Source organism: Rousettus aegyptiacus, unplaced genomic scaffold, assembly GCF_014176215.1.
Source record: "Rousettus aegyptiacus isolate mRouAeg1 unplaced genomic scaffold, mRouAeg1.p scaffold_m13_p_2, whole genome shotgun sequence".
Taxonomy (NCBI): Eukaryota; Metazoa; Chordata; class Mammalia; order Chiroptera; family Pteropodidae; genus Rousettus; species Rousettus aegyptiacus.
This window is the reverse complement of record NW_023416295.1, coordinates 55,675,885-55,702,433: the sequence shown is the minus strand read 5'-3', so window position 1 is coordinate 55,702,433 and position 26,549 is coordinate 55,675,885.

Sequence of the window (26,549 nt, the reverse complement as noted above, 5' to 3'; positions counted from 1 at the left end):
AGTTTACTTCTGGACTCTCGATTCTGTTCCACTGGTCTGTGTGTCTGTTTTGCTGCCAATATCATGCCATTTTGATTACTGCCACTTTGTAATATAATTTGAAGTTGGGCAGAGTGATGCCTCCAGTCTCATTCTTTTTTTCACAGGATAGCTTTGGCAATTTGGGGTCTTTTCTGCTTCCATACAAAGCTGATGATTTTTTGTTCTATTTCTTTAAAAAATGCTGATGGATTTTGATGGGGATTACATTAAATCTGTATAACGCTTTAGGTAATATGGTCATTTTAACTACATTGATTCTTCCCATCCAAGAACATGGAATATCTTTCTATTTCTTTGTATCTGTTTCAATTTCTTTTAATAGAGTCTTGTAGTTTTCATTATATAGATCCTTCACATAAATATACTGACTTTTTTAATCATGTAAAACTGCTACATTTTCATTACTTTCTAAGATGTAAATTCTTTCTTTGATTGTGTTTTCCCTTTATATCCAAAGATTTCTAGCTATGACCTCATGATTGTCAGAAGATTTTTTAAGGCTCTGGGCTAGCTTATGATTTCCACATACAAAAGTTTGAACAGGGCATAGTGCCAGTACACAGGCTACCTAAGGTAGTTGTGTAGAGAATACCCTGCCATGGGGTACAGTTCCATACCCTATTTCAGCCAGTGCAACACAACTCTAGCCCTTAGGCTTAATGTAGGTGTCACTTCTCTGATTCCTGGCCTTGTGCTGGCTGATTAGCTCTAACTTTAGCAGGTTCCCACTTGTAGACTGGCAGGGCAGTTCCTCCTGGCCATCCTCCGGCCTCATGCAGACCCATCTTCTTGGAGTTTTTTCTTTAATCTTCTATGTTCATTTACTTATTCACCTGTTCTGGACCCTACCTGGCACTTTTTCCTTCTGGTTCATTCTGAGCATCCTGCCTCATGTTTTATCTCTCCCTATCCTCACTCGTTCCACATGTTCCCCTAAATTCTGTCCTCAATTTTACAATTACATTTAATGACACAAGATATTGTTTATCCGAAAAACTTAGAAACACGTTTGCTTCCCCTCCCTACCTCTATAGCCCCAAGTTGCAGAAACTTTCAAATCTGTCATGCCATACTCTTCTGAAAACCTATACTTTCCCCAGTATTCCTTGGAGATTTCCCCCTCCGCAGTAATCCTCGCAAAAGACGCCAATAACAGGAACTATATGGGCTTTAGCAACATCAATCATTTGACAGGACGGCAAGTGTTGAATCCAGGAAGAGGGGGGAGCAGTAAACGTGCCAGAAAGTAAAGATTACCAGACTCTTACAGATCTTCACTCTCTGAAACTCCTCCATTGCTCTATGGTTTTCTCTTTATGATTACTGAAGAATTCCCTTACAAGTTTCATTTAGATATAATACCGCAGAACACATGACCTGTCATGACAACCTCATGGCAGACATCTTTTTCCTCTCGTGTAGTTTGGACTGGACTAGGTAACTTTTTCATCCTCTAGTTATTTGTGTTGTGTGTGTGTGTGTGTGTGTATGTGTGTGTGTATATATATATATATACACACATATATATATGCGTGTGCCTTTTTTTATATACATATGAAAAAGGTTAACTTGTTATCTTGTTATGCACACATGTGTGTATGTGCACACATACTTCTCAACATGTATGGTAATACTGGCTGCCTTCTTCCATGATTCATTTCCCCCTTTTCCATATGCTCTCTGCCTACATAAATACCTTTAGCCTGTTTATTAATTCTCTAGTAAATGTATTCAATTCTTCTCTCTGTTCTTTTTTCCCAACACTCCAGTTGCTTTTTAGGAGTTTTAGCTCTAACCTTATGCTCTCTGTCTCTCTAGCCCTACAGTGATTGTCACTATCTTTCTGTGTTTCTCTTTCTTTAAAGTCTTGTAAAACATAACATACTGCAAAGCTGTGGTGTTCCTGGGATTTAGCATTTGGGATGGCAGATGGGGTGGTAACGAATCTGCTTCTGGGGGCTGGGTACATCCCCCAACACTCCCAACCCATTGCATACATTTTGAATTAAAAATATTAAAGGTAATGGAATTAGAAGCACATTAATGTGCCATTTAATCTATTTAGGAGCAGTCGAGAAAACAAACGCTTTATTAATATTTAATCCAACACAACTAACTTATAGCTAAACATAATCCCCTTGATAACAAATAGCTCTATGAGATTTAGCTTTTGTGGTCTGACTACAACTTAGCCATTGGTGAATAAGGCTTTGGCAAAGAGTAGCTCCAGTCAAAAAACTTAAGACTGGCTGCCAACCATGTTTTATTTAGATGCTCTCGTTGAATCCTGATTACCATCCACTCTTTCACCCCAACTATTTTTTAATAAATCAGAACATTTGTTGCTTAATCTTAGTGTTATAATTATTTCTTTTTACTTACCCCCATCTAGATTTTAAACTCTTTGAAGATAAAGACTGTTAATCCCCTGCAATGAGATGCATGGTGTGCATAGTAGGTTGAAATTAAGCCATGTTTGTAAAGCAATACACTGTGCAGGCATTTCGTTTACATATTCTCATGCATTCATTACAACAACCTATGTCCATAGATGTCAATATAGAAGCTCATAAAGGTGAAGTAATTTTACCGAGATTACAAAGCTAGTAAGAAAGCCCGGAAGCAAACTCCAATCTTCTCAACTCTTTTCATCACATTTTGCTACTCAGTGCTGAACAAATGCAAGATGAATGATGAATGAATGAAACAAGCAATCCTGGACCCAAGGGACTTCTGTTTTTCCAGCTCAACATTCTGCAAACAAAAGGTGGTCACTTAAGCATGGATGTGAAAAATGGAAATGTTCTGTGAAAAGAACATGGGTTTCTAAATTAACATTTTCAGCGTTTCAATATATATAAAACTGCACAGCAACAATTCCCCTTACAAGGCTAGAAGTCAGATCAGTTTTCTTATTCCATCTGACAATTGACTGAATGGAAACAGAGACTAAGAGAGGCCTTGGTTGGTGTCAGATGGGCTGGTGTTGCCAATCTAGAATTAGAACCAAGAGCCTTTGACAGCCACAAACTCTGCTCAACAATCCATAATTTTTCAAATACTAATGTACACTTCTTCTCCCCAAGCACTAATGTGCACCAAGAGGAGACCTTTATTGCCAATTAACCAGTATTGAATATCTACCTAAAAGAGACACTGCCTGGGTACTTTGGGGTTTTCTACATTAGAAAAACAGACTTCAACTCCAGCCTCCTTGTGATGAAGCTAGAGAATTACATCAAGCACTGCTGATGGTATAGAATATCCTAATTACAATACCAAATTGCACTAAATGTTTTTCCAAATAGCAAAAACCCCAGATAAATTAATTTTAAAGAACATATAAAATTACAGTCATAGGGAGATAAATCTTTCATTAGCAAATTTTTCCATTTCGCCTGACCACTTCTAAGTAATTTTTAGATCACTAAGGATACACACACACACACACACACACACACACACACACACACACACTTTTTCTATGGCTTATGAAAAAAGAAGAAGCATTTCCATTATGTTCTGTTTCTTTTGAAGAATTCCCTGAGGAATTCTTCCAAAGTTGAGGCAAATCAGCCTACACAAATATATCCATTTACAATCTCCTTGGAAACTAAAAATGCTAACCAATTCAGGCAGCAAGCAGCAAAATGTTTTCTCCAGGTTTAGTTGAAGAGAGAAAAATATTGTGAAAAATGCAAAGGAAGGTATATGGTGAGTTTCAGGGTTTGATGTGCTATCCTCTAGGGGCCTACATTTCCATACACCAGAATGACTGCTGCTTTATGCCAAGTCTACATTCTGTGCCATCAAAATGGAATAAGACAAAGAAAAATGATAATAATAAAAATAACTATCATTTATACAACATTGAACAGTGCAGACACTACACTAGACACTTTACTTACACTATCTCATGTAATTCTCACATCCTCCTCCTTTGGAAGTAGGCATAATCTTCCTCACTTTACAAAATAGGAAATGGAGTTGCAGTAATGTTAAGGAACCCACCTAAGGTCACACAACTGGTCAGTGATGAGGTTGGTAGACACCAACCCAAGTCTGTCTGTTCCCTTACTCCAAAGCCATGTAACGACACCTGTACTCTGAACACAGTGCCACATTCCCGCAAGCATAAAAGTGTTGTCAATGAGACCACCCTGCCTGTCCCTCCACAGTTCACCGATGTAGTTAATGCCAAGCTTCAGATGGGATTTTCCACTGAAAATGCTTAAAAGCAACCACAGGTTTCCAGCGAAGACACAGAACCACAAAAACAAAGGAGCTTTTCCCACGGATCATATGACCATCTATTTACCTGTTCCTCATGACTCAATTCTGCACACATCTATACTGTAAGGAAAAATCCACAAAGTGGAAAGTAAATTATTTGTGCTCTACCTCTAGATGGACGAAAAGATTAAGAGGCCTATACACACACACGCAAATGGGAAACACAGATTTGTTTTGACAACCTATGATACCACAAAAATATTTATGAATGTAAGCTGCAGCAAAGTGCATCTATCTTCTAAAAGCACACACACCCCGCCAAAGACTGCTTAGATGTGGGGAAGGTGAGAATACCCCTCAAAATCAACTCCCTCGGGATAAGAGGGTACATAGGAGGGAAGCCGCCAGTTTTCTGTTACTAGGATTTTCTTAATCGTCGTGCCTTTCACAGAACACTTATTTTTCACATCCACTGTTAAGTGACCACCCTTTATTTTGCAATCAGAGAGTCGAGCTGGCAGAACTGAAGTGACTTGGCAGCTGCGGAGATGAAACTCAACTGAACAAACAGATTCTTAAGTGATGCTTAGATGGAAGAACTTGGACATGGTTCAGATTTTTTAAAATTCATTTAAATGTGTGATTGAATCCTGCTCATTACCCTCTTGGCAGTATATTATATATTCAGCTCTTTATTGTATAATAATGTTGAGGGTGGAAAATAAGAAAGGTACAATATTACCAGCTCTTCTTATTATAGAAGAAGAGCAGCTTTGTTTATGTCATAAACAATAGTCAATAAATGCATATAACAAGTTAATTTTTCACAGCCAACCATACCCAAAACTTGAAATATGCTATTTTGTTCTTTGGTCCAAATTTCTTGAGACAAATAAATCCTTCTGTACAGTAATCATACTAAAATCTTGGAGAAAACAGTGTCTAAGAGCTTACAGGCTCAATTTTAGAAGATGATTTTGTGCAGATTGGTGACAGATGACTTTACTACAGCACTGCCCACACCTTTCTGACCTCCTTTCCCAGAAATCCCCGCCCCTCACTCTCATTGCTCCAGCTGTGGAGACCCACCTACTTGCCATGAAGCTCTCAAGCACGCTCCACCTCAGGGTCATCACGCTTGTTGCTTCCTCTGCCGGAAACACTCTTATCTCGGATAGCCACGTGACTTAAACCCTGACTGCTTTCAGGTGTCTGCTTATATGGTACCTTATTCTTATTCTCTATCCTCCTAAATTGTTTAATTATTTTCTATATATTTGAATCATTGGATATACACGTGATTCTTGACTCCCTTCTCCCCTTTGAAGGTCAGCTTCATGAGCAAAGGGACTCTCTTTACTACAATAACCTGAGTACCTGGGGCAAGTGCTCATGAATGAATAAATGAAAGAATATCACCAGAGCCAGTTTAGGGCTGGGAAACAGAGTGAACTGTGTGGCTAAGGTGTCAATCTACAAAATGGGGTGCAGACATCACTAGAAAGGTAATGAGATGGACAATATTTATTTTAGAACTCTTCTCAAGAAAAATTCTGCAATGTTTAGAAGGAATACTTTGATAAACCTCATGGGTCTGAGGAATCATGAGCCCTCCCCCCATTGGAGATGTTAGGTAAACTGTCCTCTAAGGAAGGTTAGTACAATCAGCTACAGGGCTTTTCTTTCACTGAGTGGAGTTTGCAAGATTGGATCAGAGCAGAATTGCCTGGATCTCACTCAGCAAGGCCAAAAGCAGTTACCAGTAGTTCTCCTTCCCCATGCCTTGCTCAACCTCTCCTCTAAATCAATATTGCATAAATATTAGATAATACTGGTTTGAAGGAGTGCTATGTCATCATCAGCCTGCCCTGTGTGCTCACGTACCTCTCTTCTGTTCAAACTCTTCAGCTTTGGCACTCAATCCCTACAACCTAAATGTATTATTTCACATGGCATGAGAAACTTTGCAGATAGAATTAGGAATATAGACTTTAAAAAGGAGAGTTTAGGGTATTATCCTGGATTATGTAATTGTAATAACATGGGCCCTTAAAAGTAGAAGGAAAAAAGCAGAAGAATTAGAGATGACGAGCAGAAGAGAGAGGTGCAGGAAGTGCGAGAAAGACTCAAACTGCCATTGTTAGCTTTGAAAATGGAGAAAAGGGACCGCAAGCAAAGTATCGAGGTGACCTCTAGAAGCAGAAGACAAGCTCGCTCCAAAAGCAAGCATGAAGACAGTAACCTTAGCCCTACAACTGCATACAACTCTGCCAACAACCTGAATCAGCCTGGAAGTAGAGTCTCCCCCAGATCCCAGCTGTACTCACATTTTAACCTCAGTCATATAAGATTGAAACAGAGAAACTAGTCAAGTCCACTGGACTTCTGACCTACAGAACTATAAGATTATACCTTTGTATTGTTTAAAACTGCTAGATTTGTGGTAACTTATTATGGCAGCAGTAGAAAACCAATACAAGACCTTGAGCAGTCTAGATCCAACTTATGTACCCAAAACACACCATTGCTCTGAAACACGAACCCACTGCTCCAGTCCACTTAGTCTCTTCCCAGTCCATAAACATGTTCATTTGCTATTAATCCCCACTGTCCCTCGCTTCACCTACCATACCAATTCAAATCCAGCCTTCCAAAGCTAAGTCAGACTCAAGTCTAACCTCTTCCATTTTTTAATCTAGATGCCCAACAGGACTTTCCACTTAGGGACTTCCAAGTGTCACTATGCTTCATATAATTATGTATTTTTGTCATAAGCAGAAATCGTGTCTCCTTGGTGCCTTGCAAAGCTTAAAAGAATGGATACACAGTAAACATTTCCTAGAGACTTGCTCATTTTATTTTAAAATGCCCTCTTAGAGATTTTTACATGTAGGCTATTTTCTAATCTGCTAGGGTATTTTCTAATCTAACAAGACAGTAGGTGTTGGCAAATTTTTTGTGCAGCATTATTGATTTCAGCTTGTACCACAGAACAGACGTGCAGAGTCCTAACAGGTTTGATTCAGTGACAGAAAGCACTTAATTTATTTCTATCAGCAGGGCATTCCTTGTTGGGAGAGAATTCTCATCCGATGCCTACTTTCCACTCCATCCTGATTCCAAGGACGTTAGTACTAACAGCATGAAAATCACAATCATACCATATAGGGAAAGCTCATCCACCTTGGTGAAATCAGGATCGTGTCTCATTGCCTAAACATCTTCAACTTCCATTGCAATATATAGACCAGATAAACAATGGCACTTGCTTTCCTTTTAAGAATAAGTTCTCACTTTTGATAATAAAGAGAATTTGAATTTTTTATTTTGATATTAAAAGGTTTTTAATTAATACACATATACTGAACAAACTGGCTTATTGACCTCATAAAAGCAATCTAAAAAATAGCAAATTGTAAAATATTAACTATCTGTCCTATAGTTAAAAACTTGTATCTGTAAATTTTATTTACCTCATATTTATCCTCATTACACTCTCACAGATGATAACCAACAGGTTCTTTTAGTAAGAAAACATTTTTTTTTCATTTGCTTTCATTACAAATTTTTTCCATATTAATACAAAGTCATTCAGGGAGCACCTACTGAGTACTTAGCATATGGTTAAAACCTCTCACCCATTATGTGGGGTTTAACTAAGACGAAAACTCATTGGTTTCTCCCCCTTATCTTAGTATATGAAATCTCTTTGATCTGGCTCCTCTCTGAGTTTCCAGCTTTGGTTCTCACCAACTCCTGACCCCAACCTCTGCAACAACTCTATAGTTTCTCACACATGGACAGATATCATGAGACTTGGCCTCTGTGACCATCTTCATGCTGTCCTCTTTGCCTAAAACTGTTTTATCTCCTAACCCCTCAGCCTAGTTAAGCCCAATTATCTTTTAAAATTCAGTTTTAATGTCACCTCCTCCAGGAAGCCTTTCTTACCCCTCTCCCCACTTAGATTTCCTTACCTCCCTAAAGACTGTGACTTTCTTGAGGGCAGAAATAAGATCTTCATCATTTTTGTAACCTTGGGACCAAAACAGTACCTGACACTTAGTAGTTTCAATAAGTAAATGTGGAATGAAAAAGTACAGTGGTTGCTAATAATTTTTCAAATAGCTCATAAGAAAGCCAAAATATGGATGCAAATATTAAACATCATTATAAGATGGATCACAAGATGGGACAGGTATATTAGCTTCCTTCAGCTGCTATACAAATTACCACAAATGTGGTGGCTTAAAACAAAACTTTATCCTCTCACAGTCATATAGACAAAGAGCCCCAAGTTAGGGTGCCAGCCACGTTCTCTTAAAGAGTTCTGGAGTAGAATTCTTTCCATGCCTCTCCTTGCTTCTGATGGCAGCTGGCAATCCTTAGTGTTATTTACTTATAGCCATAGCATTCCAATCTCCACCTCCATCTTCACAATGACTTCTTCTCTGAGTCAGTCTTCTCTATGTGTCAGTCATATAAGGATAGATGTGATTGTATTTGGTGCCAACAGAACAATCCAGGATAAACTCTATCACAAGATCTTTAACATAATCTCACCTTTTGCCATACAAGATAATACCCCCCTCTTTACCATATATAAGGTAATATTCCCAGGTGCCAGGTATTAGGGTGCAGATATATGCTTTCAGAGACACCATTCAATTACAATGGGTATAAATTAGTAGGGTATCAAAAAAGAGTTATGGAAATTCAGAGGAAAGAGCACAATGGACTCAAGAGAGGAAGTATTCTAAAACTTGAAGAATGCCCATAATTAATGAATGGTAGAAGGAGAGAAGCTAACCAGGAAGAGTGAGACCAAGAAGAAATGATTTAACCAAAGTAGTAATGAGAGTCCAGATGTTGAAGTTAACAGAATTCAAGGAAGAAAAGATTTCATAGAAGGGTCAGCAATATCAAATTTTGCAAATTTCAAAAAAAAAAAGTGTTTAATCAAGGCACAGACATTACATTTGTGTTTAGAAGGTCATTTTTTCAATGGACACAGAGGCCAAATTGCAAAAGGATAAAGACTAGTAGGTAGATAATAAATGAAGTTTGTAGGTAAAATTTTCAAGAAGTTTAAGGATAAAATACCAGAAGCCAATATCAGAGGAAGAATAAGGTCAAAAGAAAATTGACTTATTTAGGTGTTTGCTGCCTTTTCATTTTAGACATTTTCAATTATATTCCAATCACTGTTTATTTAATGTCTACATTGTACCGTTGTACTAGTTGGGGAGATCCAAAGATGATTAGAACTTGATCCTTACTCTCAAGCAGTAAACGATTTGACGGATAAAAAGAAAATTAAAGATATTGGTCAACACAACGTGGTGAGCACTGCAATCGCAGTAGGCAAAGGCTGTGGAGCACCAAAGAGGGGCATTAGCCTAGATGGGGCAAAAAGAGGTAATGGCACTGAAGGAACTCCCTAGCAGGTAATACCTGATGGATGAGTCTTAAAGGGCTAGGAGTTGGGCATATTTTCATAAAGGAGCTGGGGAGAAGAGTACTGCATGCTTCCTGCAAAGACAAAGAAACTTATAGGAAGGAAAAACAAACGTCGATGAGACAGAGAGAGGGTTCGTAATGACAGCTTGGTTCTGCAAGAGGTATGAAGGAATGAGGTCAGGCCAGCCAGTAAAGGAATGTGCCTTTTCCAGGAAGAGACAAAAGGGAAGGAGACAAAACTTGATGAAGAAACAGGACAGCATTCAAGTAGTAACAAAAGAATCTGAGGGAGCATGTACTCTTCCTCCTTTCTTTTGTACAATGGAAGGTCAACCATCTGCAGAGAGCAAGGTAGGAGATGAGGAGGACAGAGTAGTGATGATTACTAGATTAATAATCTTTCATTCTTTTTTTTTATTAAAGAAAGTATTTATGTAAATCATAGGTAGGGTTGGGGGAGGTAGATGGGGTAAAAGGGGTCAAATAGTGGTGACATTAAAGAATTAAAAATAAATAAATACAAAAATAGGTAGGTAGATATATAGATAAATAGGTAGGTAGATAGATAGATAGATAGATAGATAGATAGATAGATAGATAGATAAGCATAGGTGGTTTGGACTCAGTCTCTTCCTAAGGCATCTAGAGTGAGAAGCAATTCAGCGTGAAGATTCGGCACTTAGATTCTGAAGCCAAACTGCCTGTGTCTGTTCCACATATTAGCAGTGTGCTGCCAAGTGGTTTTATGACAGAAGTAATTTCCCTGTGTCTATGTCTGTTAGAAATGGAACAAATAATAGTACCTAACTCACAGGTTTGTTGTAAGGAATAAAAAAGAATACATACATATGAATTGCTGAGAACGGTCCCTGACAAAAATGTACGACCTACTCAAAAATGTTAGCTTTTTTTAGTACTAGACCAGCACTATCTCCTGGGATTTTCTGAGATGATATAAATATACACTGTGATGTCCAACACTCAATCCGCTAGCCACATGTTGCCAGTGAGCACTGAAACTGTGGTTGGTATGAGTGAAATTTAATTTTTACTCATTTAAATTTAAAAAACCACATGTCGCTGTTTAGAAGATACAATAACCATTTTAAACAGAGTGTTACTGGTACAAAAAAGAAGAAGGAGAAGAAGAAGAAGAAGACGACGACGACGGTGACATCGAGTTTCATTCCCCAAGGACCCTGTTCCTGAAATACTATAGAATAGGCCCAACTAGTTAAAGGGATGGCTGAAGGTCCTAGGACTTAGCTTTATTTTGTGGATGCTGATGATCAAAGAGAGGATGGAGAAAAGATGTGCTCATGAGCCCTGTAATTCCAAAGGAGGATGCAGTATCTGGAAAGATATTTGTTAGATAAACAAGAGGCAAGTAGCATATTCCCAAGGGAACGAAATAGAGGTTTGGCCAGCCTTTTGCTGAAGTGGGTCAGTTGAGAGCCATTAAGAAGGACAGCTGGAAGACTACGAGAAACAGAGAGCTGCTACCCGGATTTACTCTTGAGCCCTGTTAATATCTGATGACAGTGAAGTAATTTCACATCAGACTCACCAAAAGAGCCAATATTAAAGTCTATGTGACAACATGAGACTCAAGTCTACAGTATTGCTAAAACACAAAAGGAGAGAGGAGAAAGGTTACCGATGAATAATGCATTTCTTTTGTGGAAGCAGGAGGAGAAGATATAAATGGATCATTAATGGGTTTAATGCGATTAGGGTCCTAGGTAGAAGGGGAAGCTGCGCTGGCTCCTGCCAGCAAGGCCACCTGACAAGGAGGCTGCTGTGAAGTGGGAGGGGAGCGGAGGAGTTCGTAGTGGAGTTACTTTGGAGTTTCTGCATTGTCTTTCCAGTATTTCAAAACCTCGTCTTGAATCCAAGATTACTTGTTATTTCTCTGTTTCTAGAACAGAATAGCCTAGTGGTGAAAACAGCATATTCTTAAGAATCTGTGTAAAGGTATTATCATATTTGAAAAGCTTGATTAAGATGGTTGTATGGAGAAATGATGGATAAAGCAACTCAAATAAAAGGATGGAAAAGTAATTAAGTGAAGAAAAAACATTCTTAAGCATTGCCAGGAAAACAGACATGCAAAAGTTGCAAGTTGTAGCTTGCTTTATGCAACAAGGCACTTTCCCGTAGAGTAGCATACCATGAATTTTGCAAAATGAAATGTTTGAAATTCACTAATATATTTTCTATTTGAGGGAATTCTGTGTGTTTAATATGTGTGTGGCTGAAAAAAAAAAAAACTTTCTGTTGTAAATAATGTCACCTAATCAAGAACCCACTATGGGAATGTCTTTTCCTATTCTGAGTTGTGACTGGTTTTAGAAGCCAATAGATTTGGGTCTAAACAGAGCTCCACCTCTAATTGACTGTGTGATCTCAGGTAAGTTATTTTACTTCGTTGACCTTCAATTTCCTTAACAGTAAAATAGTGATAATAATACATACTCATGGAATGTTGTAGAACTGAATTTAGTGAGGTAACGTGTGCAAAATACCTTAGTGCCTGGATCATGGTAAGAAATTAATGTTAGTTACTCCTTCAGGAAGGGGTCAGGGCCTGAAGGCATTCTTCTGGGTAATTGGACTGCACAGAAGCTTAATGCAGTCAAGAGCTGACTTGACCCTCATCTAGATACAGAAACCAAGAATGTTTCGTTCTAGAATTTCTCCTCCAAGGGAACCAAACTTGTCCTGGTGGTTCATTTAGGCCTTTGAGATAAATCAGAGAAGACCTGGGTGACCCGGAATAAAGATCAGCTGCTGCCTCAGGCTCCAGATGAAGCCCTGAGTCCTTGTAGTTCCCCCAGAAGCTATTAGGACCCTTGCTCCAGCTGGCCAATGTCAGCACTGAACTGTGGCCCAGCCTGGCCCCATCTGCCATCCCATCCTCCAGTGTCAGACTACTGCTGCCCGCCTTGAAGTCTCAACTGGCCAGCTAAGCTAATTGTTCCCATCTAGAACAAGAAGCGTTGCCTAGTCCAACAGATTTTAGGTTTTGATTTTCAAATATCATCTTTCCTAACATTGAACAGTGTGTGTTTGTACTATAGCAAAAGAAAAAGAAGCATGTTTTAGGAAAGCAAACTGCTAGCCTGGCCTGAGGCAGGCAATGGGGAGACAAAGTTACCCACAGTGGCTCTGGGTAGCACAGGGGTTCGGTTTGACATGGGTCAAAGAAGATTGAACACAGTTTGGGAAAACTAGTTGCCCTAGAGTTAGTCAAGCTAAGTAGGACATGGGTTCAAGGGGCCTGATATCAGAGCAAGCAGAGGCCAGAACTCAGACATTGACCAACGCAAAGGGAGTTTCAGGCAAAGACAGTTCTGTTCTCATCCTAGGTTAATAGAGAAGGTGACCTGGTAGCTTCCTTAGTTCAGATTCCTCTTAGAACTCTGTAGGTCTTAAAGGAACGACAGTCTTTGTATTCTAGGTCTGGTCCCTGTGACACCAGAAAGCATCTCCATGCCCCATGTGTCTCTCGTTTCCCTCAGTAGGGAGAACAAATATTCTAGCCTTACTGAAGCCTCCAAAGAACTGGATCTTCATGAAAACACATCATCGTCATCTTTAGAAAATACATGAGTGGACATGGTTCTCTATTGTAGTAGGTAGCACGTCTGCTTTACACTCAGAAGGTCCTGGGTTTGTGCCCCAGTGGAGTTATAGGCCATGGTCTATGGCCATGCCACCCTGAATAAGCCCAATGTCTGATCTCAGAAGCTAAGCAGAATTGAGCCTGGTTAGTACTTGGATGGGAGACCACCTAGGAAGACCAGGTGCTGTAGGCATTATATATATATATATATATATATATACAAAATTATTATTCATATTATCAATTTTTCTGCAGGCTCTCCTCATCCTGGGGTAGTAACTTTACAACAGGAAAGAATCCCAAAACATTTAAAAAATAGATGGTGGAAGGATGCTAAAAACTGACTTATGCAAGTGCAAAGCAATTGGCCAGATAAATATGGGGAATATACAGGTAGAGCCTTCTCTAATATACAAGAGGCCTACCTCGGCCATCAATGTGCAGGTGTGGCTGTGCTGCCTGAACACCATGGCATGTCCTGATTTTAGGATCTGGCCCTAAGAGACAAGCACAGTCTCAGTGGCAGATGCAGAGAGAGAAAACCTGCTGGCCTGAATGTTGAGCATGAAACCTCATGAGCGTGAAACACTTATGAGATAGTGTCCCCATAAGAGTTCTATTAAGGACAGTTCTGCTGTGGAACGTGATTCACTTTTAAGCTTTGGAATTTACTTAGAGATAAAAAGATATGTTTATAGGCATCTCGGGCCTGTATCCCATTTCTTTCTAGGGCCTCAGTATTCTTCATTAGAATCTAAGAGAGGATCACCTTGGCCCACAAAACAAATGAACAAGACGTTAAACAGTCTCAGCCACCTCCCACTTCCCCACCCCCTGTCTAGAAAATTAATAAGATTTTGAATATGATTGTGATCTAACAATGAGTTACATAATGGGGAAGAACACACTCAACTCCCCTTTTATCCGAGTTTTCTTGGAAAATGCATACAATGACACAGATGGCTTATCCTGGTGAAGAGGACCTGAGAATTTCTAAAACTCTTGAGTTCCTTGTAAGAAGGCCTACATTCCTGTGAGATACAAATAACTACAGAGAAATGCCCTGAACTAAAACTTGTTTCCATTTCAAGGGAACTGGAACAAAAGGTCACTTCTAAATGTAAGATCAAGATAAGAAAAGCAAATAGAAGTCCAGTTCTATTTCCCTTTCAGTGGTGAATGCTTACAGAGGGTCTAGTCCTGGCTACAGGTGAGGGCTAAATTAGAATAACAAAAAGCACCCGTTGACTCCAACCACCTGGACTCTAACCCTGACACTCTGGCCCCAGGTGGGCCTTTATTACAGAAGCACTGGCTCTTCCCCTTCTCTGATAGAACTCCATCGAAAACAAATGTGGTCAGATAATCTCCTGGAACAGATTAGAGTTAAAGCCTCTGGATACTCCAAGGGTGTCTCTTCATCACCCCACGCTCTGTGTACTCTAGTAAATTCTCCCCTCCACTTCTTGCAATTCTTATTTTTATTCCTTTGCTTTGCTCTAGAAAATAAAGTGGGGCTTGTAAGGAGAGAAAAGCCACAGCTCATATTTTAAAGGTTCTGAGCAAAATGAGATACCGGCTGTTCCCTTCGACATACTCACACACTTTTCCCCAAGAGAGTCCATCTTTTTCCATCTACATCTCAATCCTTATTTATTATATTTATGATTGTGATGTACTTCATAAGCTATATATACTAGAGTTCCTTAAGAACTATCCCTTTTAATTCATTGGTTTAAAAACACATTTACAAAGCACTTATTATGCCAAATCAATATATTAAAATGTTTCCTTCCACATGTACTTTTGTAAAAAAATACACACAACATACCCAAGACCCACAGTCTGCAAGATTACAAAGACTCAAAACAACCCCAAGGAAAATTGACAATTTCCTGTGCACGGCTCACCTACAAAATCATTTTGTTTTAGAAATAAAACAGGGTGGTCTAGCCAACCATTATCTCAGAAGTGAATTATGTGCCTTTTACCAAAGCTTGGCCTAATGTCACCCTTCTTACATTTCTTGGCTTTGTTTATCTGCCATCTTCTTCTTCAAAATTATAGGCATTGTAATTCACTTGAGATGCACTGGGAATCTCAATCTGGCACCAGCTTTACTGGTAAGTGGCTTCCTTTTAGGGTGAGATAGGGCAGCTTTCACTTGATGCATGGGATCAAACAGCCATTTTCATGCCTATCCACAATAGCAATGGGAAGCTCACATTTTTGACATAACAGTTATGTTTCTGTCTCAGAATAAAAAATGAAAAAACACGACAGGTTGTTTTTGAGCTGGAGGAGAGAGAATCCCAACAAAACACCAAAAAAAAAAAAAAAAAAAAAAAAAACCCCTGGTTAACTTAGATATTTGTGCAGATTTGGGGAGAGGGAGATATAGGAAAGAAATCACATGCTTATTATGCCTCCATCAAGTTATACCAATTCATTAGATGAATCCAAGAACTCTGAATTCTGTTTGACCTCTGCTGCTGGCCAGTGAAGGCTGGTCAGGACTGCTATCAGTCAGAATGCCAGAAGAATATGCCATAATTTGTCATATGAAGTCTCTCTCTTCTACTGTTTCTTAGTTTTCTGATAAAAATGCCTCTAGTTGAGCCACTTCTTTGGGGTCACTAAATATTCTCATTTAGGGGGCTTGGCTGTTGCAATGTTTGTCAATCGTTTGATTGTAAAAGCCAGCCCTGGAAGGCAGACTCCCCTTGTTCTGCACCCATTTGCCATGTGGCATTGCACGAGGAAATGAGCAGCCTAGTGTCTCTCATTTAGAGAAAACTTCCAGAGCCGATCGAAGGACAAGCACCCTGTTAATCAAGGACTCCACAGTCTTTGAGTTAAAGAAACCAACAGCTGTAGCAATACAAAAGAATTTTTTTTCTTTTTGCATAATATGCCTCATGTAATGGCCTGTGTAACATCTGTGCTAATGGGGCCTGTTGCCAGCGTGCACTTCATTTTTAGCAAGGCATCGAGAATTTCAGAAAGGGATGTGTGGAGCAACAGGCGAATGCTGCATATATTTTATGTCATCCTGAGCTTTACCAAGCAGCCGATATTTTCTAATGTGAGAGAGATGCCCTTTCCACCCTTTCTGCTTGCTTTTTTTGATGTTTTGATTCTGACTACCAAATCAGCAATTAGGCCAGCAAAGAAGGACCTGCTATTGCTGTGCTCTCCTTTCATTTTGGCTTGCCTGTTCCCAACATTACTAATGACAGGTTGCTGGATAGAAAAGTGATGAGGTTTCCTCCGAGCTAGGCTATGATCACACGTACAATCAAGCTTTATGATCACCACTTCTCCTCACATACAGTGCTTACTACTGCCCTGGTGGCACACCCTCAGCCTGCCTGCCTCAGCCTTCACTTATTCTGAAAACCATTTAGAATCTTCACATTTCCAAGAGAAATGCCCCCTCTTGTGGTAGCTTCTGAATACTGCAGTCCTAGCTTCCAGCAGGAGAGTTGTAACATACCCTACAGACACCTCCTACAAATAGATCTGTGAGGATACTAGGAACTCCGGTCCACCCAGAAGGCTGAAAGCTTTGAGCCTCTTGCTGTGAGAGCTAAATCTTCTCTAACTACATAAGGCTTTCAAATACCATTTGAACTATATAAAACTGCTGATAGTCAACCATTTTTGACCTATAAAATGGCAATTTCATACAGTTCAATGTAATATATAAAGATAAGATAGGGAAACTTCTGCCAGCCTGTGTTTTTAGCTGAGCCCTTTGAATACCAGCCAAGAATGGAAATCCTTTCTATTCTAGTAATGACAGTGACAAGTTTTAAAAAACAATAAGCAAATATTTTTCAAGCCCTAAATGCTAGGTACTTTTTGCCAAGCTCTAAACAGAAACTTCTCATGTTTCTTGGTCAATTGGCAGTTAATTATAAGAAGTAGGCTTAGAAAGTTGGACTTCCCTAGATCTTTCATTTATTTGTTAATGAACATTTGCCAAATAAACGACAAAACTACCTCTGCCCTAGCACAAGTAGCTGGTACTCTGAACAGGCTTCTTTCTCTGATACAAGGCAAATAAAGGAATGCTAAATGGGATGTTGCAATTCTCTCATAGATGTAATTATTTTTGTTAGTGTCCTATATATTTGTTTTTAATATGAGAAATTAGTGCGTGAAGAATTGTGTTAAGCAATCTTTTTCAATGTTAATTCATCAAGCTAATATAATTTTTAAATAAATTTTATATTTAATTATTCAATATTAAATGTAATTGATATCAAATGGGAATAAATATTTGTAATCTCATATCAGAGACTTTATAATAAATAAAGAGTTCTAAGAAATCAATAAGGAAAAAATCAACAACTCAGTATGGCTAGGAATGTGATCGGACAATTCATATACTTTTTATAAAATGGTTAAACACATAAAAAAAAAAAAGCCCAACTTTCCTCAAACTTAGAGAAATGAAAATTAAACCTACTTTGAGTTACTATTTTACTTCTCAAATTGGCAAAAAAAAAAATTTAAACTTTGTTGACACATTCTTGACAAGGTTATAAAGAAACAGGCACTCATAACATTTCCGGTGTAAGTACAAATTAGGGCACACTTCCTAGAAAGGGTAGTTTTGAAAAAACTATCAACATCACACGTATATACTCTAGGCCCTGGCAAATGCCATGTTCGGTAATATAGCCTACTGATATGCTTGAACACATAATATAATGCATATAAATTACTATTAATTACAGAATTATTTTTAATAGCACAATATTGCAAACAACCCAAAAGTCAGTCAAGAAGAATGCAGTTAAATAGATGAAAGTACATCCATATAACCGAATATTATGCAGCCGTTAAGAAAAAAAGTAGGAAGTTCTATATATACCAATATAGAATAATCTCCAAAAAATATTATTTGAAAAAAAAGGTACAGAGTATACATAAAATGCCACCTTATAGTTATGAAAAATATTTTTTCATTTTTGCTTTATAAACATAAATAAAAACCTCTAGGAATACTAAAAAATGTAATACCATCGGCTAATGGAAAAGGCAGATTATGGAAAGAAAACATTTTACTGTATTCTTATGGAGGTGGGACATATATAAAAGTATGACATACACAAAAATTAATGTAATAGAATCACATCAATAGGTTGAAAAAATATTTATCTTTAAAGAATTTAATAAATCGTGTGTTAATTTATAGGAAGAATGTAAGTAAAATTATTTGAAGGCCATGTCATACTTATTCCTTACTGATAAACCACTCGTCTGACCCCAACAAGCTAAAGATGCTGCTTCTCAGTGAACTTAACAGTAACAGAATTTGAGACTCAGTAGAGCAACTGACCCCAAGATAAGAGCTCTGCTGAGTGACTGACCCCTTTTTCAAGACCTCGGGCCACTTTTAGAATAAGCAGATGTCCAACAGCCGGCAAATGAGTCCTTGTTATTTGTTTCCATATAAAATGAATTTAATACAGTTCTTAAATCATTTGAAAGACAGACAATTCGCAGTCCTTCTGAGCCTGTTCTTCCTGCTGCTGCATCATTTACAGTTGTGAGCCCTACTACATGTTGGGTGCTGGAGCACATGAGTAGACAGCTATCAAGTACCCCCAGAACACAGTAGCTTGAACCATATACATTCTAGGGTCCAGCTTTAAACCCCAGAGCCAGCTCACTCCTTGCTGTTGACCTCCAAGAAGTCAAATTTAGTTATTTATAGCATAAGGGTGAGATGACAGCATAAATAAACTCACCTACAAACCCAGAAAGAAATCAAGTTAAAGATGAAGACACTATAAGGAGATCATTGAGCTTGACAACATGATAAATGGTTCTTGTGCTTTTTTGTTGCTAAAAATAGTTTTGTTGTTGTTGTTGTTGTTGTTTAAGTAACTATATGCGCATACACCACTGATCAGCTATGTGTCTGGGAGATCATTTTCACTCTCTGACTTTCCACATTTGTTCCCTGAAAAATGAAGGATCTGAGTTAGAACAGTGTTGCTTGACATTTGATCATCATCACCCTCCAAGCAGCCTTTTTAGACTCTTTTTCCCCAATCACCTGCCATCATAAAATGTTAATATGCTACAGTTATAGTGCATGTTGTGTATGTACTGTATGTATATCTGTGCTTTATGCATGAATAGTACTTTTTAGCTAATTTTATGTGTCGACTTGATTGGGCTAAGGAATACCCAGATAGCTGGTAAAACATTGTTTTATGATGTGTCTGTGATGGTATCTCTGGAAGAGATTAGCATTCGAATGCACAGACTCAGTAAAGAAGATGGCCCTCACCAGTGAGGGTGGATATCATCCAACCCGTTAAGGGTCTGACTAGAACAAAAAAGGCAGAGGAAGGTATATGTGTTCTCTTTACTTTTTATCTGGCTGGGACATTCATCTGCTGTCTCGTACATTGTACATCAGTGATCCTGGTTCTCAGGTCTTCAAACTCAGACTGAAAATTACACCACTGGCTTTCCTAGTTCTTCAGCTTGCAGACGCAGATTGTCAAACTTCTCAGCCTCCGTAGTCATATGAGCCAATTCTTACAATAACTCTCCTCTTATATTATCTATTAATTTATCCTACCAGTTCTGTTTCTCTATAGGATCTAATACACCCTCTAAGAATCAATTTTTGCACCCCTAATAAAATGCATTAATTATATCCACAAGAAGAATATAGAGATTCCTTCTAGTTTTAAAACCAAGGGAGCGGTGTCATGCTGTGGGAAAATGCATGTCCCTGGGCACCAGATATGTTTGAATCATATCCTCACTCTACCACTTGCTTATCAATGACCTTAAATAAGTTACTTAACACATCCTCATGTGTGAAACAGGTGTAATAATACCTCTCACAAGGCTGTTGTAAATAGCAAGTAAGGCAAAGTGGGTAAAAGACCTGGCACACAATGAGCAATCAATAAGTGGCAATTTTTTATTTGCTTAACTTGAAACAAATCTGTACCTTACATCTGCATATCTAAAAAATGAAACACAAAATGAAATAATTAAAATTGATGACTCTATGACCTAATATACTTTTATTTGTGCCTGTAATGTAGACTCACTCCCAAATGCTAGATACCTATTATGACTTCAAAATTCTACTCAACTTTCAAGACCAAGATCAAATATCATCTGTTTCAATGAAACGCCAAAGGTAATATTTCCATCCTTTCAACCTCCACATCTTAGGGTTTTGAACACTTTCCACTTTATAAATTATGTATATTTTAAGCGCCTTAAGGTTGGGAACACTGTTTTATTCCTCTATGCTACATGCACACACACTCAACATTATAGGTTTTCAGTAAATATTTTTTTGATAAATGAACTAATGCTCCAACATTGAATCCCAAAGATTATATGTAACATTAGTGCATAAAAACAATTGGAAATAAGTAGTCTCAAATTAATGTCTATGTTAACATAATGAATGACCTAGAAAAGTAACTGAAATATAGATAGAATTTTGTTTTCGTTGTTATTTATCCCTAAAATCCTAAATAGGGATCCCAAGTAAGAGCTCATCTTTTTATATTGTAGAGATTAGTAAAAAGTCCTTCTGATAATAGTCAATTTATGGAACAAATGAATTGTTTAAAAGAAGCTATTACAGAGAGGGTTAGGCTACCTCCTAATATATCCTAAATTTGAGTTCTATTAAAAGTATACAGAGTATCTGTGTGACAGTCAAAACAGTTTTTTGGATCTCCTATTCTATTACTATTATCTGTGGTCATTCCTTGTGATGTTCCTGCTTCTTCTAGAGGGAAATTCTGTGATGAAAGAAACACATACATCAAATATAATAGCAGAAAGCAAGGAGAAGCCAGAAAGAGAAAGTGACTATGTGAAGCATTTGTTTTTTAAACCCTATGATGTTTTAAGCATATACCTAATGCTTTTTACACATGCTGAATAACCAGGCTAATTAAAAAGCCCATTGAGTTCTTGTTAAAATCTGTTCAAATTTTTTGAAGCACCTGTTATAACAGAATGCCCACAGACTTGATAGTTTAGAGCCAAGACACCTGCTACCTTATGTCTCACAGTATGTTCAGTTTTATACTGTTAGCAAAAAAATAAAATAAAATAAACACTTTTTGACATTTAGCAATCTTATACAAGTGATATGAAATAATCAGGGAAGACTGATAGCTTAACCCTTCCTGTGCTGCTCTGGGAAATGAATTGTGATATCTTCCCATGAAGTTACTTAAGGCTTCGTTAATCACCCCTAATCACATGAAATTTTCTAAAGAGTCCGGTTATCTTCTGGAAGTCTGGAGCAGCAAATTTTCAGGTTACAAGAAGTTCTCAGTGAAGAAGCACATCACTGTTTTGACTTTGTCAAATATTTATGAAATTCCAAGACAGGTTTGATGCTATTATTCCTGAGATTTTTACCAAAGTGTTATGTGAAAATGCGTTTCCTTTTTAAAGAGAAATATTATAACGGCCACAGTTAAGAAATTTTCATAGTCCAGACATATACATAGGAACATTTAAATACCTCGTTTAGAGTCAATTTTATGGTTGATTAAAAAATCTTATGAGGATAATGTAAGAATAGTTTTCAAAATTCATAATTTCAAAATAGCTGCCATTTTATCTACAGTATTTAAGTCCCTTGAGGCCTAGAACCAGGTCTTATTTGACTGTTAGGTCAGAGTTGGACAATAGAGTGAACAAATATTTAGTCTTGGCAAAAAAAATTTTCAATTTTCTGCTGTCACATCGTTTAAAATTTAATTCATGCTAATGACAGTTCTATTAAGAAACTCAGACTTTGATCTAGTAATTCCACTTCTAGAATTACGGTCTACAGTCAAGTCACACAAACTTAAATATAAGAATATCATTTCCAGGATTGTCCATATAGCAAAAGATTTGAAACAACATAATATTCATTGATAGAGAACCAAGTAAATAAATTATGATAGATCAATTCAATGGAATACTACATACTTGTTAAGTGAATAAAGCAGCTCCGTATATAGTGCTATGAAAACATATCCAAGATATATCAAGTGAAACACGAAGCATGAAAGCAAACAACCAAACACACACACACACACACACACACACACACACGCGCGCGCACACACACACATGCACACACAGACACACACACACGAAAACTCATAGCAATATAGAATATCTTTGGAAAGAAATACAATAAATCATGCTTGTTTCTGAAGGGAAAATTCTAGGAATTGGGAAAGAGATAGGAGAAACACTTTTCATTAAAAAAAATCCTTTTGTAACTTAGATATTTGTATTACTCATATATTTTATGCGTTCGTAATATTTTAAGATGCAAATTAAAATAATGTATTGAATTCTGGAGAAAAAAAGAAAACGTAACACATGGGCATACTTTACTATAACATTATATCCTAAAGTACTTTTAAATTTCCAGACTGTTACTTAGTTAACTCCAAATCAGTATTTAACAATATAAATCATAATTTAATGTCTAATTATCATGATGAAAACAGCTTTTGAATGTTGAATGTGTATAGCTGTATTCAAATACAAGCTGTTTTGACTTTTAACCAACATACCAGAGCTGAGAGTGATTTCATTGCATAATTAGAAAACAACCTAGAATATTTTTCTCTAAGATTTTTTTAAAGATAATGGGAGCATTTTATATATTCAGGCAGAAAGATATTTTAGTTCCTGAACATCTACCAAAAGAGAAAAAGCAGGATTCCATTTGTATTGGGGACCAGAGAATCTGCAGTTCAACAGTCACCTTGTCATTTTGTGTAGGAAGCATTCCAAACCTGGGGCCCTGAAGCCTAGATTCTTAAATGGACAAGAATGGATTCAGTAACTGCTTGAGGGCTGGCAACTATATAGCTGTACATAGTGCACAGTCCTGTATATTCCCACATCATTGGTCGAGATCCACCCTGGACAATATATTGATGTGGTTGACTTACCTCAGATGTCTTTCTCCCTTCATGGAAAGGGGCTCCATTCTTAAAAAAAAAAAAAAAAAAAAAAAAAGTGCTTCCGCACATAAGAACCCTGTAGCAACCAGCTCTCCAAAACCATCAGACGAGCACACTAAAATTATAGTATATTTGATGTTTACTTGCTTTTTAAAAGAGAACACCAAATTATTTAGAATTAGCATAAGTAGTAAATTCTGATGAAGGAATGATAGGCTTTAGTAGGACAGATTGAGGAGGATGAATGAGGGAAGACAGCCTGAGACCAAGAATCACCTCAAGGCAACACTTAGCCTCCTTGGTCAACTACGGATTGACTTTAGGAATTCACACTGCCACTTCATGTGAGTTGCAATGTCGCGCTCATCATTTGTACTGCTCACCAGATGTTTTTGTTTCTCCCCTTTCTGGCCCATGGTAGGATTCTATTCCCTGGCTCCCTGGCAGGGTGGGGCTGTGTAACCATCCCTGGTCGGTGTATTGTGAGAAGAGGTAATGTGTGACACTTCTGCACCAAAGCATGTACTTATTCTAGGCCAACATGGGACCTTGCAGACTTCTCTTTCACCCTGCCATGGAGATCAGCAATCTTCCAAATAACACATGCTCTGTCACCTGGGTTCTGGAGAAGGAAATAAACCTATGTGAACAAGAAACAAAGCTTTGTTGTTTTAAGCCACTAATATTTGTTACTACAACATACCCCAGCCTTTCTGTACTGATCCATATGGGAGACAAAGGAAATATGCACAATTAACTCAGAATGGCCTTTGGATTTCCAAAGGTAGTATGACTGCTGAGTTATTAAACTGTAAGCTTGATTTTGCTCCTTTTAGTTTTATAAACACTTTACTTGCTCGTTAGGCTTTTTTCCAAACATAAATTTTTACTACATCCCTGGACGATTTTAGAATTACCATTTTGGAACTTGAAGAAATGAGACACAGCATCTCTCTTTTGCTCTCTCTTTCTCCCTCTCTCCTAAAGTTTATTGAGGGATTCTCTTTAAGAAAAAAAAATTTGAGACGTGTATATATAAATAATTAGCACAGCTATATATTTTATTACAATGCTATGCAGAAAATTGTGTATTCATAGGAAAGATTGTATAATTTCATGTGTTAATCTAAAAATAAAAGGCCTTTCAAAGTGAGAGGCAACAAACATTTATTGAGATCAATAAGAATAGCTATTTGGGACACACCGATTCAGGCAGAAGCCCAAATAGTGTTTCAACTAGGAGACAAAGACACTGGATATTTATGGGACAGAGAAGGAGAATAATTACATCAGTAGAAGGAAGGCATTTCCATTGGTGCAGATAACATAACAAAGTGATGTTAACTCTAAACAATGTTTTTATGTTCAGTCCAGCAGTCATAATAACTGCTTTCTTGTTATCTTTGCAAACAGGTTTTTGGGGCACAGGTTTGCGTAGGCCCCAAAAGGTTATTTTGTCCTGTTTTAACACTCCAAAGGTTTGGGATATAAGACATGTAAGGGCAATTCCTCTGACATGGCATCTCGGCTCCATTTTGAAGCGGCTCTGTTTATATTTTTGTTTACACATGACACTCTAAATTCTTTAGTTTGCCACATTAACCATATGGAGGAGAAGTAGTTACTCGGTCTTGGAGTAAATTGTTATAGGCTGGAAAAAACAGAACTGGATACTAAGGATAGCTCTATCCCACCTTCGTATAACCCTTTACAATCTAAAGAGTACTTTCTTCAATACGACTCTTCCCAGGCTCTTTATCTTACATGTGTCTCTTCTTTGTATGTACATGTCCATGAAACAACACTTTTCAGCACAAATTCTCTTTAATTCCACATTATTGGCATGGAAATTGAAGTTCAGTGAGTGTAAGTGATTAACTTATCTAAGATTGCATAGGACAAAAATCAGATTCTCTGACTAAGTCCAGGGAATTCTCTCACTATCCTATTCTGCTCCATGGAAATAGGGACAGTGGAAAGAAAAAACCCAGAGGAAGCTCAGCCGGTGGTCAGGGAAAGCTTGCTGGAAGAAGTGACACCTGCGCACATCTTCCATCCTACACTGCCGGGCGTCTGTCTTCCCACTAGTTAGCGATTATCTTCAGCATGGAGCTTAGTGTTTACTGAATGAATGAATAAATGTGTTGAATGAGTAAAGATGTTATTTTTAGATGTGCAACGAACTTTCATTCTTAAGAGAATGCACATTTAATTTCTGAACTCACACTCCCAGGCCTTGACCCCAGACTCCCCTTTCCACACGTTTGCAGGGCCCGGGACAGTAGTACACGTGGGAGCCCACATGCCATGCATTCAGTTATTTTAAAAATAGAAAGCACTTAGCCGCAATATATTCTATTCTCCTACCTGGACAAATATATCTTCATAATGATTTAAAAATGTTAAGTATTTGTCAAGCTATAAATTTTATATAAGTGAGATTGACAAAATACCAAAATGACTAAATTAATTTTTATTATGCATGTATGTTTGAATGAGAAATAAAATAAATACCCATGTAATTCAGAAATCATTGTATATTCGTTCCATAAAAATTTTTTTTCTTGCTTTAATTTCTGTAGAATCTCTAATACTGTTGTTATGATCAAGATTTTCACATTATTTGTGTTTTATTGACAATAATGCCGAATTTGGCAATCTGTCTTGATTCATTGTTGTTTTTAAGTAGATTTTTATTAGTTCCAGTTCAAAGAAACCTTGCTGAGGGAAAAGCAATAGGAATTTTCAAATTATTAATACAATAGATTTAGAAATAAATAATACATACGTATCTTGTTCAAACATTATAATAGTCATATATGATAAATTGGTATCATTACAGAAAATATTACAAAATGTTTTTAATTTTACCATATACATAACTATTGCTTATATTACATTTTTTATCATCTCTTAAAGCAATGTGTAGAGCCATTCAGTCACGTAAAGAATCAACGTTCTTTACATGCTTCATGCATTTTAAGTTTATACCTAAATACATACACATTTGAGTAACATAAATTATTTAACATTGCAGAATTTCTGTAGCCTTGGGCAACTGTTTCAAATATTGCGCCAATTTATGAGTACTTCTGGAGCCACGAACTGGAACAAGAAGTGAAGCAAGAAAATAGACTCTTGGTGCTGCTGGGAAACTTTATCATGTAAGAGTCTATTTTGTTCATACTAATTAAGGGGAA